Below are 13724 nucleotides of genomic sequence, written 5' to 3'. Positions count from 1 at the left end.
TAAAGAAAATGATCACTCTATACCAGTAGCACTATCACTATTAATGTTGCCTTCTTAATGGAAGGACTACCATAGTCCCAACAACTGCCATTTATCTTCTTTGATTTCTTCATTTTGCCAAGTTTTAAAACTATCACTTAATCTTGTTGTACCAACAAAGAATTTACCCTTTACTGCCACAATCTGAAACTCCCAATTCCATTTAAAAACACTAATGATACTTTTGGATAACAGGATTTAGGCATGTAAATTTGGATTTGAGTGATTAAAATTCAAATACCTTGATTGGATAATTTAAAAAAATGTCAAGAATTTTAGAATTTGAATTTGACAAATCTACAAAGGATTTTAAACATTGAAATTCTTGAATTTGAAATAACTTCTAAACCCATGGAATTTTAGAAATTCTTAAAAACATACTTGAATAGTTTTTAAATTTTTTAATTTCAAATGATCATAGGTATAAAATGTATCCAAACAAGAAATTTTATAAATTATAGATTTGGAATCAAGGCATTTTAAGTCCATTACTTTAAAATTCAATCTAAATCCAAATTTAAGTATCCAAACACAATTTTCTAAGTTGACCTTGGCAATAAAAGTGTTTACCGCTTTTGTTTCGTTGAACAAATCTAATACTAGTTGTTGAGGACTTCTTGTCTATCCAAGATAAGCTCACGCGCTGCCTCATACCCGTAAAGTAGAGTCTAATACTATTTTCTTATTAAGAATATGATTACATCATGTCATCTAAAAACTTTAACCAAGGGGGGACCATTGCCTCGAAATATCCTTGAAAATGTGTTGATTATAATGTGCAAACATTATTGGATTTACCGGTACCTATAGAGAATTCAACTTCTGATCAAATCAATTGACGTGAAGGTTGAGACGCGGCCATTCAACAACAACAAACAATGGCTCAATCAAGAGAAGAACTGTAAAATACAACTTGTAACAATGTTTATGTACACAGCATCATGAAAGTGTATGATTTAAAATATATCCACTTTAAAAATGTGGGGTTTAACTAGTCCCAAATATGAAACTATAATTTTTTTTTTATTTGCTTTCTCCTCAATATTATCATTTTCCCATGAAATATCCTTGGTTTTAATTGCTTAGTAGAATTCCAACTGATGGGGGTACTTAGCATTCAAGCAGAGCCATTCAACACAGAGGTAAAGTACTTCTGGCATTTATTATTTTCAATTGAAGCCAGCCATGACTAATGAGACATTGTCAACAAATCATTTTTAATTGAAGCCCTGGCCAAAGACTCGTGACACGTGAGTCAACAAAAAACTTCCATGAAATTGTAAAAGTTGTTTCCAAGTCTGTACGGAAAGTTGTGTTTTCATTGGTGATCTAGTCAAAAAGATAAAATGACTATACGGGAAGTTGTGTTTTCATTGATGTTTTAGTAAAAAAACAATAAAGGTAATATGACTTTTGCAATGTGTCATCCTGATACGTTCTCAGAAGTTGATCAAATAGCTCAGTACCGCGTAAGAAAAGTTGATCAAATAGCTCAGTACAGGCATACTGCAGTGACTGATTGTCATTCTTTTTTATATATTAAATAAATCAAGAAGAAAGGGATCTTTTTTTGAGAAAGGGATCTAGACGGGATCAATCACTATTCTTTTTCTATGAAAAGGAGATATGGCAAAATGGGTCAGAATTTTCTGACCCGATCTGAAAAATACCCGATTTGAATCTGATTTTTTGACCCGAAACAAAAACTAGCCGATCTGTGACTCGACCCGTGTTTTGTGCGGGTCAACCCGACCCGACCCGCGAACCGAACCCGAACCATTTTTTTAAAACTTTTTTTTTTGGGTAAAAAAAATAGTGAAATTAAGATAATATTAGTTTCATTGTTTATTATGAGTTTTAAGGAAACAATTGATACATTTACATAACTGCATGCAAATTAATTGAAAAATAAATGGTTGAGCATTCTGTAATGAGTAAAGATTTTTATATATCAAATAGCAAAGTACATGCTAAGATAATCTGGTTACAGTAAAGTTAAAAACAGATTTAAAATTGTACATATGTGTGAGACATATTCACAAGTGTGAAAATAGTAAAACCAAAGTATCAAATTAGAATAAATTATGAATGCTTAGATCTATTTTTTAACAATTTATGTTCAAAATAAATAGCTTTTCAAAATAAATTATGATATTTCCTAGAGTGTGTGCTGCTTAACAATGTTATAATCTTCATAAAAGAGACTAGGTATAAATAAGTAAGCAATCAAACTTTAATGTATATCTCAAATTAAAATAGAGTGTCAACCACAATTGATAATAGATTATAAAATTAATTTTTAAAATTGTAACTTTCTTATATGTTTTTATTCTTTATCAAATGAGTTATCCAATAAGTCATTTGTAATTTTTTTTTTTTTGGAATGTTGATATTGTGTAAAAATAAAACTTGTATATTTGTTTTACTTATCTTTGTGTTGTTTTGTTTTAGATAACAATGTTAAGATTTGTATAATTTTAAAATTATTAAATAAATATTAATAAGTTTAACTGAGTTTATTCTTTATATAAGTAGTGAATTCAAAATAATGCATTTTACATTAAGTAATATGTTGCATAACTATCCAAATGGCAAATACATATTATTTTCTTTATTAAAAAAAATAAAAAAAAATAGAAAATTTCATGTGAAAAATACGGGTCAACCCGACCCAACTCACAACCCGATTGACCAGAACCCGATTTCAACCTACTTAAAATGACCCGTTTTTAACCCGTGACCCGTTTGACCCATGACCCGATTGACCCGACCTGTCCATTTTGCCATGTCTAGCTAAAAGTCATCAGTCTTACGAAATCAGCCCCATCAGACTTATAAAAAGTGGCTAATGACAAGAACGTGAGCAATGGGTTTTACATGAAAATCACAACACAAAAAAGCTTCAGCATGAGGTTTTTTTATATCTTCTATACTGGGTTGCAGGGCCCAGTTGATATCTGAGGAGTCCTTATGTGTAGCCGGACCTGGAAAAAAGTTTTACGCGATAAAATTTTAGCTCAATAGGGGAAAAATATCTAGCGAATTAAAAATTAAAAAAAAAAAAATCAAACAAACGTTAAGTGCAACAGTAGTTCTAGTTAGCTCAACTCGTAAAATTTCTTATGGCTGAATAAGAAATCCGAAGTTCCATTTCTACCTACACTAAAAACTGATTAATATTTTGATCTAATAATAAAAAACTATCATAAAAAATAAACACTATAAATTAAAACTCTCTCTCTCTCAAAAAAATAAAAAATTGAGTGCAACAATATTCGTTCCATCCACAGGAATTGACTGCCACAGGTTTCTGAATTTCCAATATTTAGTATTTTTTTTTCCAACGTGTAAATTGCAGTAGCACGCTTTGAACTTTCAAGTTGTTACATCAATGCCTCTTCTATCAATGCCTCGTGACCTCATCCATTTTCTACCAAACAGAACACATGGGTCTCACGTGAGCCTAAATGTTTTTAATCCAATAATGAGAAATGAAGGAAAATATAGGGAGAACCAAGGATGGAAGTAGGAATTTGCCTTCTGGGAACAACAACTTGAACTTGAACAATAAAATTTTGGAGTCTTTTGGGTAAAAATTGCAAAATTTAAAGTTAATTTGCATTATACCTACTGTTCGAAGTTAATTGGGGAAGTGAGGAGAGAGACTGAATTTCGGCAATGGCGTTGCCGAAATTCAGCCAAAAAAGCAGGAGAGAGAATACTGTTACCGAAATTCAACCAGGAAGCAGGAGAGAGGAGAGAGAATCCACAATTTCGGCAATGGCATTGCCGAAATTGTGGGGGAAAAAAAAAAAATTTTCCCCAACAATTTCGACAATGCCATTGCCGAAATTGTGGGGAAAAATAAAATTTTTTTCCCAAACAATTTCGGCAATGCCATTGCCGAAATTGTTTGGGAAATTTTTTTTTTTTTTTCCACATTTTCGGCAATCCCATTGCTGTTTTCTCTTTTTTATTTATTTATTTACATTTACGGCAACATTATTGCCGAAATAGGGGAAAATTATTTAATTTTTTCTCAATTTCGGCAATCCCATTGCTGTTTTCTCTTTTTATTTATTTATTTACATTTACGGCAACGGAATTGCCGAAATAGGAAAAAAAAATTTCCCCTGTTTCCGTAAATGTAAATAAAAATTAAAAATTAAAAAAATTAAAAAAAAAAGAAAAAGAGAAAAGGATTACGGCAATCCCATTGCCGTAATAGGAGGAAATATCTATTTCGGCAATAGCGTTACCGTAAATGTAAATAAATAAATAAATAAAAATTGGGGAAAAATCTGAAAAAATAATTTCCTCTATTTCGGCAATAGCGTTGCCGTAAATGTAAATAAATAAATAAAAAGAGAAAACAGCAATGGGATTGCCAAAATTGAGAAAAAATTAAATAATTTTCCCCTATTTCGGCAATAACGTTGCCGTAAATGTAAATAAATAAATAAATAAGAGAAAACAGCAATGGGATTGCCGAAAATGTGGAAAAAAAAAAAAATTTTCCCAAACAATTTCGGCAATGGCATTGCCGAAATTGTTTGGGAAAAAAATTTTATTTTTCCCCACAATTTCGGCAATGGCATTGCCGAAATTGTTGGGGAAAATTTTTTTTTTTTCCCCCACAATTTCGGCAATGCCATTGCCGAAATTGTGGATTCTCTCTCCTCTCTCCTGCTTCCTGGTTGAATTTCGGTAACAGTATTCTCTCTCCTGCTTTTTTGGCTGAATTTCGGCAACGCCATTACCGAAATTCAGTCTCTCTCCTCACTTCCCCAATTAACTTCGAACAGTAGGTATAATGCAAATTAACTTTAAATTTTGCAATTTTTACCCAAAAGACTCAAAATTTTGACCAACAAATATGCTAAAATTCAAATCTAAGTTAATATACAAAAAATAAAACTAGTATCTATTCTGTATTATTAAAAAAAAAAAAAAAATCTAAATAGAATAAAAAGACACAAATAACAGTTTTGAATATATTTGAAATCATTTATGATATTTCAAAATGAATCTTGATCTTTTTTAAAGTATTGAAAATAATTTATATTAATTATGTACTAAATTTTGCTACAATACTCTTTTATTGTTATCAAGTTGAAATGGACAAAAGCCAAAAAAACCTAGCCCTTTCTATCTAGGTTCTTACTAGGTAAAAGCATTTCCATCAATCAATCTAAACAAAAAAAGTGGTCAATCTATAGATGAAACTATAATTTTTTTTTTTTTTCACTTGCTTTCTCCTTAATATTATCATTTTCCCTTGAAATATCCTTTATTTTAATTACTGAGTAGAATTCCAACTGATGGGGGTACTTAGCATTCAAGCTAAGAGCATTTGCAGCAGTGGAGCTAAAAAGCTATAATGCTATTTTAGCTCCACCAATATACCAAAAAAGGCTTGCAGCAGTGGAGGCAAAGCTAAAATTTTTAGCTGATTTGCTACAGTGCACATCTATAGATAGATGTGCACTGTAGCACACATCTAAAAAAAAATTAATCAACTTTGATTAAAATAATAAAAGTCACTTTTTTTTTTTCATTTTTTTATTCTATCTCCACTGTGCCATCATCACTCTCCAGAGCTCTCATCTCTCTCACTCATCAAGCTCTCCACGTCGTCGCCGTCCCAACCCAGCCCACGCCATTCGTCGCCATCCCAGCCCAGCCCACGCCGTCGCAAGCTCTCATCTCTCTCACTCTCCAGAGCTCTCATCTCTCTCACTCATCAAGCTCTTCACGTCATCGCCGTCCCAGACCAGCCCACGCCGTCGCAAGCTCTCATCTCTCTCACTCATCAAGCTCTTCACGCTGTCGCCATCCCAGCCCAGCCCACGCCGTCTGTTGCCGTCCTAACCCGGCCCACGCCGTCACCGTCCCAACCCAGCCCACGCCGTCGCCGTCCCAGCCAATTCACTTCTGGTCAGTGCTCTCTCTTTTCTTTTGTAGTGAATTTTTTCATCTAGTTGTTTGTTGTTTTGGCTTAATTTTTCTAGTCTTAGTGTTATTTTGTGGTGTTATTTTGTGGGAAAAATGGTGTCGTTGCTACGTTGTTTTAGGCAAATGGTGTTATTTTTTTGCTGTTTTTGCTAGAATGGAGGAATGTATTGGGAATTTTCTGTTTGCAATAATTTGTTGTGTGGTTTCTATGGTCTCTGTAATTTGTGCAGGGAAGTTTACATGTTTTGTTGTCACTGTAATTTGTTGTGTTGCACAAAGCCACAGAGTTATGTTTGGGAATTTTCTGTGTGCGGGGAAGTTTACATTTGTTATGTTGATATAAATGTCTCTGTAAATGTGAGTTTGTTGTGTAATTTGTCTCTGTAATTTGTAATATAAATGTCTATAAATGTCTCTATAATTTGTCTATAAATGTAATATAAATGTCTATAATTGTAATATAAATGTCTCTGTAATATAAATGTAAGTTTGTTGTGTAATTTGTCTCTGTAAATGTCTATAAATGTCTCTGTAATTTGTTGTGTTGATATAAATGTTAGTTTGGAAATTTCTGTGTGCAAGGAAGTTTATATATATATTTTCTAATTTTATGGAGTCACGTAGGGACACAGAGTTATGTAGAGACCTAACATTTATCACGGGTATCATGAACGGGGATATAGAAATTGACTCACAATTTTTGGGAATGTCTCAAAATACTCTTGTGTCAATTTCTGATTCTCCACCTCCACTCCACCACAAGTTGAAAATGCCTCTTCTACAAAAGGAAAACGGGGCTCTAACTTTACTGTAGAGGAAGATAAACTCTTAGTGGCAGTTGTGCGAGTGTGTGAATGTATGAGTTTTATTGTAATTTGGTTTGAGTTATGTATGCGAGCAAATCTATGGACTACATTGTTCTTGCTATAATATGTGTTCTATTTTATATGTTTTCTTATAAAGTTCCTTCATTTCATAGTTCACATTGTTCCAAGGTTGCTTTCGGACAATTGAGACGATAATAGGCTATCATGATAATTGAGAAATTGTTTTAGTAAAAAAAAAAAATATATGAGTATAATTTAGGGTTAAAAAAATCACTTGTTAATACTAGACGATTATTTGCTATCATGCGGCGGCGGCGGCGGTAAAAGAGTCGTCGATGGCAGCGGCAGCGACAGCGGTGGAAAAAGAGTTGTTGGTGGCAGCGGTGGCGGTGGCAGCGATGGCGGTGGAAAAAGAGTGGTGGCGGCGGTGGCGGTGGCAACCGCAACGGCGACGGCGGTGGCAGCGGCAATGGCGGTGGCGGTTGAAGGTGGTTGTGATTGTTGTTTATTGTATAGGATATATTATTTTATTGTAGTGGATATATTATTTTATTATAATGGATATATTATTTTATTATGATGTTTATATTATTTAATTGTGTTAAAAGTTAAAATAGATCCACTGCTGCAGCATGTATGTAGATAAAATAGATAAAATAACTTTTGGTGGAGTTAAAAAGCTAAATTTTTAGCTCCACTGCTGTGGATGCTCTAAGCCATTCAACACAAAGGTAAAGTAATTCTGGCATTCATTTTCAATTGAAGCCAGCCATGACAGAAATTGATCCTCTCCATTTCCCTTTGAAATGGAGAGGCTCTAGTTCACGGTGGGGATTGAGTCCAAAATGATCCACGCTCAAAAATTGGACACATCATTTAAAATGTGTCCACCATACTTAACTGGAGTTCAGTTTACTTAACTGGGGTTTAACTCAATCGGACAAAAAAAACTCAAGTTAAACTCTTAACTCTCACCAGCCGTTCAAACTCTCTCTCTCTCAAATTTCAAAGTTCAAACTCTCTCAACCTCCACTTCTAGCATACTCAACTCAAACCCATCAACAAAAACAAAGAAAAAACCTTAGCTCACCAGAGATCCTGACACCCATACACGCATCCTTTTTAGACCCAGATCAAAGAGAGAGTAAGGGTTGGGGTTTGGAGAGAATCGGGTGTAGAGAGAGACATTGATGCTTTTCAAACCCAAATCAGAGAAGGTTAGGGTTTGGGTTTAGAGAAAATCGGGAAAGAGAGAAGTTGATGATCTTTCAAGTTTGATCCATGGAGGGAAATGAGATTGAGAGACAAATTAAGAGATTTTGGTCGAAGGAGAGAAGAAGCCACCATCGGAGGTCGTGGTTGCAGTGAGCCAACCTTGCCGATTTGGTTCAAACCCAAATCAGAGAAGGTTAGGGTTTGGGTTTGGGGAAAATCGGAAAAGAGAGAAGTTGAAGCTCAATCTCCATGGCTATCGCTAGCAGCCACCGTGTTCCGCTCCACCAATTCCGGCTGTGGTTCCGGAAAAGTTACTCTATCTCCCTCTTTGATTATTCCTTCTTTTAATTTTCTCAACAAAAAAAGGATTTTTTAATTTTTAGTATTATATTAGGATTTCGTTTTCTTTTGATAAAGAAATTGAATTCCCTGTTGTACTTGGGGAAAAAATAATGTGGAATTTGAGTTATTGGATACAGATTGTTCTTGGCTAAGCTTCATCTTGCAACCACACTACTGCCGGTGGCGGTGCATATAGATGGTGTTTACACCATTGGTTGCCACTAGTACCCTTCTTTTTCATAAAACAATGGAGGTTTTTGGGTACAGCCAAATGTGCTGTGATTGAAGGGAAAGTGGTCTGCTTGTAGTTGTTGTGTGTTGTTGTCTTTGACATCAGTAAAGTAATTGTGTTGCTTGGTATATGCTAAAAAAATCATTATGAAATTTCTCTTTTTGTCCTAATTTTTCTTAGGTACCTTTTATTTTCCTAAACTGCATATGGGTATTTTGCGTGTTGTAGTTCATTTTAAAGGTATAAACTGTGGCTCTTGATAGGCTAACTTAAGGGAAAATTTTTGCTTGCTTGAATTGTTACCAATCATACTTAACAAGTTTAGCCCAAATTTTAAGTAGTCAATTTAGATTTTTATATGTTAAGGCCTCCCTCAAATATTCTGGGTTTTTGGTTCAAAAGAATGTTTGAAAATTTGGTGATGTGTTTTTTCTTTTAATAAATCTTCAAATATTTCTAGATGAACTTTAATTCTTGGGCATTTCAATGTTATACAAATATGTTACTGATTTATGTACTCTAATTCTAATTGGGCATTTCTAAGTTATACAAATATGGTACTGATCTATACAATAAAGCAGAAATTGCATTTAAATTTAGGCACAATTGAGCTTATGAACAAGAGTTTGTTTTATGAATTTTCCCCATTTATTGTGGCCAAAGCTTAGATGGATTAATAGCTATATGTCTCTTGTTTTCTTGTTAACAGGATAAAATGTTTGGAAGCATTCCATGATCTAAGACACATTCAGAAAAGAGCATAGCAGCTAAGACACATTACATGACAGTGCTACATAAAGAAAAGCTTGACATAAAAATTGCTAAGAATATGAAGTGTTGGTATTGTATTTGGATTTCGTTTTCTTTTGATAAAGAAATTGAATTCCCTGTTGTACCTGGGAAAAAAATAATGTGGAATTTGTGTCATTGGATACAAATTGTGTTCAAGTGAAAAGACAACAAAAATAACAGAATCTGTATGTATAAATGGTGGTTTACCTACTTGTTTTCCTTTTAAATAAACAAGCATATATCTTTTGTCATTTTTCACCATGAGAGGACTAAATCCCAAACTTTTGCGAAGTTTTGCTTTGTTGATTTAAAGTTGTTATATATTCATCATAATCTTTAAGTTGATGAATGCGTTTTACCATTGTCAAACTAATTCATGAATTTTTCTAATTCATGTTCCATGTTTTTCTTGATTAGCTATAGACCGAAAATTACTTCAAATAATGATTTTTTTAATTGCTTAATAGTGAGTGAGTATTTGCTCTAGCAGACCTTTGAAATGAATTCCTCAAAAGTTAGGAATTTTTTTTTTGTCAAAATTGGAGTATTTCTTGATCTGTTTTTTTTTTCCATGTGTATGACAGTATGATGAGTTTAAGTGTTTATAGTCTAGCTGCTTGTGCAGACTGTGAGCAGAGTAACATTAAGGCTAAACATGCCTTTACAGGTATGGTTTTCTTTTTTGGAACTGTCATAAATACTGAATTGTTTAGGGTTGATGCATTGTTTCTTTTTTATTCTACTCGTGATGGGTGCATTGTTCTTTTAAATGTCAATGTCAAGTTTGCCTTGTAAAAGTGCAATGTTGGCATGCTTTGACTTGAAATGCTACTATTTGCTAATTTTGGTCCCATATTCTGTTTAGGGTAAAAATTATGGACAATATGGACAAAGTGATGGGTGCATTGTTCTTTTTTCTTGCATATGATTAATGGTGCCATATACAAACAATATTGAAAAACAAGTAACAATAATTTTGTGTATCATGGTGCAGGGCTTCGAGTAACAATTGATTGCAAGCCAGAAAATGGACACTTAAAGACAAGAGGGGTAGGGAAACTCGATGAAGAAGGAAAGTTCAAAGTGTCTATTCATCGTAAGGTTGTAGAAGATGGCAAACTGAATGAAGAACGCTATGCACAGCTTCACAGTGCATCACATGTGACAGTTGTTATTATAAGGATTGAATTTTGATTGTAAGGATTGTGATAGTTGTTATTGTAAGGATTGTAAGGATTGAATTTTGATTGTAAGGATTGTGACAGGTGGAATGTGGATATTTATAGATATTTGTAAATAAAGATTGTGACAGTTGTGGGCTATTGATATTTGTAGATATTTTTAAGTAGGTTTAAGGGTGTGTTGCACAGGTGGTGCGAGTAAAGCTGCTGTGTGTGTAAGGGTGTGTAAGGGACTCTGCATGTAGGTGTGCACAGGTGGTGCAGGTATAACTTCTGGGGTGTGCGTGTGTGCCTGCATATGGGTGCGTGGGAGTGTACAGTCTAGATAAATTGTATTGCTATTGTGGGTTGTTAGTTGGTTGGGACAAGGTGTGTACTTAGTTGGTTATGTGGAGTGCTTATAAGGAGAGGAAAAGGATAGTAAAACTCATGCAGATAAGGATTGTAAAACTCATGCATAAGAAAAATTGACACACCAATTAACATGCATACAACTCAAAACTTGGCTTATTTATATAAATTTTTTCTCCTAACAACAACACTTATATATAAAAACAACTCTTGCCTAGCATAACAATTATGTAGAAAAACATATTTATGCTATGCAATACCAGACCTATGCAGTAACATTAATTATGCAGTAACAGTAACATTAATTATACGGTAACTTTAACAGTAATTATGCAGTAACAGTAACAGTAATTATGCAATAACTTTAACAGTAATTATGCAGTAAAAGTAACAGTAATTATGCAGTAACTTAACAATTATGTAGAAAAACATATTTATGCTGTGCAATACCAAACCTATGCAGTAACATTAATAATGCAGTAACTTTAACAGTAATTATGCAGTAACTTTAACAGTAATTATGCAGTAAAAGTAACAGTAATTATGCAGAAATTATGCAGAAATAGTAACAATTTTTGCAGCAACAAATAATTATGCATAAATTAACACCTTACAAAGATACATCAGACATGAAATTAAGTATTCTTTCCAAATAATAAAAAATCTAAAGATTTGAATATGACTAAGTTTTGGACCATCAAAACTCCAGTCCTAAACTAGGAAAATTACAAAACAAGAGCACTTAATCTCAACATGTGTCATAGATTATAAAACATGATCCTAATCATGTGCATATATTTCCTGTAAAAATTGTACTAGTTTAGCAACAATAATAGTATACTTATTAATGTGTAAAAATAAAATAGAATGGTGAAAATAAGGACAATTGAAGATTACCTCTTGCACTTTTCTTTTCTTTGTTTGCTTCTTTGATGTGCCTTCCTTTGGTTTCCTTATCTTTTCTATCCATGATTTCGTCCTACGCTTTTTATTACGATAAACCTTTATTTTCTTCATCCCTTTTGGTACAATCGTAATCGAAACACATAATTGATCTTCTTTGTTTGCAAAATCGGTGGAAGGCCTAATGATGTCTTCTTCTACATTAGCTTTGCAATTCCTAAGGTCACAAAGTTTTTTTTTTTTTCAAATCTACAATTGCTAAGCTTAGAATATTATGGCCTTCTTTAGTTTCACATGCCTCATTCACCAATTGAATATATTTTGGACATAAATCTCGATACCGATCTACATATTCCAGTCGAGTATCCGGCTTAATGTTATGTGTTGTGTAATTTTTTCTCCTTCCATCTTTTGCATCTCTTCTCCACCTCTTCATAATATATCTATTAGGAATCAACTTGATATCCAATACATCAAGAACTTTCAAACCATGTCTACATAAAATACCAAATGACTCAAACTTTCTGCAACTACAAGATAAAGTCTCATCTAATGGATTACACATGACCTCATATTTTCCATTTTGATTGAAAACTCCAACCACATAACTATGTGTTTGACTCACATTGCGTTCTAGGATGGATAGTGCCATTACCTCTTCAACTTCTGTCTGAAATAAATCAAACAACTTAGGCGTGTACACTGTTGCTACTTGGTTAAGCATAGGAGAGCTTTTGAGCTTTAATCTCGGAAATTTCTGTCTAGAGTTGTATTCTGCTTCTAACTCCTTATCTCACTTTTGATTAACAATTGTTTCAAAATGAGTGAAAAACTCTACTATATTGAGATCAGTACGCAAACAATCCTTCAAGTCAGCATTGAAACTCTCACTAAGCTGGGTTGTCTTCATTCCTGCAGTGAAAGTTCTCTTGACATATGCTTGGGCCCATTTTTCCTTCAATTTAAATAGATCAATTAGCCATTTATTTTCACGAACATCGTACTTATCTAGCATTTCATTTCAAGCTGTAAGAAACTCATCTTCACCGTCATACTCATAGATACATGCTAAGAAATCAACGTTAAATTAAGGCTCAGTTTTTAGTAAATGACCCAAGTGTTTTTCAGCATTCTGCCACATATGCCAACTACACAATGCATGATATGTCTCAGGCATGACTACTTTTATTGCAGCTGACATTGCTGCATCTTGATCTGTGAAAATAGTGATTGGCTTCTTTTTTGACATTGCTTCTAAGAAGGTCTCAAATAACCATACAAAATATTCAATCGTTTCATCATATAAAAGTGCACCTCCAAATACAACAGTTTCTCTATGGTGATTGAGACCCAAAAATACTCCAAGTGGCCTTGCATCTCTATTTGTGCTATACGTTGTATCAAATGTTATTACATCACCGAAGTGGCTATAGTCAATGATCATTCTTGCATCGGCCCAAAAGATATTAGTAATCAACTCTTCACAGTCCAATTGAGTAGCAAAATAATATGAAGGATTTTCCTTAAGTTGACAACTGAAATATCTTCCCAAGCTAGTAGCTGCCCCATGCTCCATGTCTCTCTGTCACTTACTACGTAAGTAGTTTTTATGATCTTGCTTGGTAAAACCAAGATTATCATATCCACCAACTTGCTTACTAAAAAGCTCATAAGATTGCTTTAATCTTAATCTCGATTCATGTGCCAAATCAATTTCAATAGCATGAGTTGCAACCACTTTCTGTTGTGATGGCATCATGTGCACAGTTGATGGAAGGTGGAGATAGTGGTTATGCTCAGCAATAAATTCACTCACCACATATTTTTTACTATCTCGATTAAGTACAATAATCAAATGTGCTTCACAACCACATCTTATTTCTGCTC

This window comes from Quercus lobata, chromosome 4 (genome assembly GCF_001633185.2).
Source record: "Quercus lobata isolate SW786 chromosome 4, ValleyOak3.0 Primary Assembly, whole genome shotgun sequence".
In the NCBI taxonomy this organism is placed as follows: Eukaryota; Viridiplantae; Streptophyta; class Magnoliopsida; order Fagales; family Fagaceae; genus Quercus; species Quercus lobata.
Note: the sequence above shows the minus strand (reverse complement) of the source record.